Raw genomic sequence first — 2,283 nt, forward strand, 5'->3', positions numbered from 1 at the left:
AGACAGGGCTGCAGAGCTGGCACTAAGCGCCGGGACGGACAAGCTTCACATTGTCTTGGCTGAATTAGATTAGATTAGATTAGATAGTACTTTATTTATTCCGTCAGGAGAGTTCCTTCAGGAAAATTGAAATTTTCAGCACAATCCCATTCAAGATTAGACAAACATTACAGAGAGACAGAACAGGATCGCTGACGGGTCTGCCGGCTTCCAGCGCCCCTTACAAAAAAGATGAGATACAGGTAAACAAGGAGGGGGGGGGGATGGGAGGAAAAAATAGAAGTTTAAAATAAAATAAAAAATCTGTCTTAGCCTGGGCCCTGAAGAGGGGGTGCAGACTGAGGCCAAGGGAAAAAAACAACTCATAGCCATAGAACACATCCCTCTTACATGTGTGTAAGAGGGAAACATCAAATATCAAAGAACACATAGGACATTTAAGACATTAAAGCAGCAGATACAACCAGACACTCATACAGCTATGAATAAAAAGTAAAATAAACATATCCACTGTGGTGGCCTCTGCGGTGTTCCACGCTATCGTCCGCTGGGGTGGAGGGAGCATGGCCAGAGACAGAAGCAGACCCAACAAAGCAACCAAGACAGCCGACTCCACTCTCGGCCAGTGTCCAGTCCGCATGGATTAGCGAGGATACGTCCAAGGTGACTGAGGTGTCCGACACCTGCTCACCCAGCCAAGACACCGCGAAGACTCTCCGTCCCAGCGCTCATTGTTGGCTCCGCAGCCCTGTCCCTTCATCCGCATCTCCTCCGGTCCCTCCAAACCGACTCCGGTGTGGCAAAGACCCTGCAGCTGGTCTCCATGGCCAAAAGGCTCCCAGGAGGCAGATCCAGAAGTCCACAAAAAAAGCACCACAGAGGTCACGAAAGTGCCACCCCTTGTCACACAGTCCCAAAGCGTCCCGGACCAAAAGGCAAAAAAATATAATAAGACATGAAAACAAGAGGGAAACACAAAAGGATGACACAAGAGCACAGAGCTCCTGCCTACAGCAGCCACTACAGCAGCGCCATCTTGGAAAAAAAAAAAAAATGAATGAGCAGGTATCAGACACCTCAGTGTTCTTGGATGTATCCTCGCTCATCCATGCGGACTGGACACTGACCGAGAGTTGGTTGGCGGCCGAGAGTGGAGTCGGCTCTCTTGGTTGCTTTGTTGGGTCTGCCACCACAGTGTATATGTTTCTTTTACTTTTTATTCATAGCTTTATGTAGAAGTGGCTGGTTGTATCAGCTCTGTTTGTTTAATGTGTTTCATGTCCTTTGTTTTCTTTGATGTTTGATGTTTCCCTCTTACACACATGTAAGAGGGATATGTACTATGGCTATGAGTTGTTTTTTTTTTTGTTTTTTTCTCTTGACCTCAGTCTGGACCCACACTTCATAGGCCCAGGCTTCGATCGATTTTTTTAAATTTTATTTTATTTTATTTTATTTTAATCTTTTCTTTTTTTCTCCCATTCCTCCCCTTGTTTACCTGTATCTCACCTTTTTTGTAAGGGGCGCCAGAAGTCGGCAGACCCATCAGCGATCCTGTTCTGTCTCCCTGTAATGTTTGTCTGATCTTGAATGGGATTGTGCTGAAAATGTTAATTTTCTTGAAGGAATAAATAAAGTACTATCCATCCATCCATCTATCTATATATACAGTATATATATATCTATCTATCTATCTGTCCATCCATCCATCCATCCATCCATCCATCCATCTATCTATCTATCTACACACACATGTATACATATATGTATGTATGTGTGTATAACTAGATGTATGTATATATATATACATACATATATATATATATATATATATATATATGTGTGTGTGTGTGTGTGTGTATATATACATATACACACACAAACACTATATACATGTATATAGACAGTATATGTACTGTATATAACTGTGTGTGTGTGTGTGTGTGTGTGTGCGCGCGCACAACACACTAGAGCTAGTCAAATGATTATTTATCATAAGCAAATTAATCACACTTTTGAATTTGGATAATCATGACTGACCACAGGTTGTTACTTTGTTTTGTAATTTGAATTAACTGGAAAAAAGCCCATTATTTGGATACAAATGCATTTGTATTTTCAGTGAGTGATTTTTTTGTTTCATGTTTTACTTGTATGCACGACATTTTCTTAAAGCCTTATAAAAGTTTTATCCAAGGTCCCATGCCACCTTTCAGGTAAATATCCGCGGACCGGTTTTGATCTCGGGCGTCTAATTACTTATAGCAGGGGTCTCAAACTCCA

Source organism: Nerophis ophidion, linkage group LG17, assembly GCF_033978795.1.
Source record: "Nerophis ophidion isolate RoL-2023_Sa linkage group LG17, RoL_Noph_v1.0, whole genome shotgun sequence".
Lineage (NCBI taxonomy): Eukaryota > Metazoa > Chordata > Actinopteri > Syngnathiformes > Syngnathidae > Nerophis > Nerophis ophidion.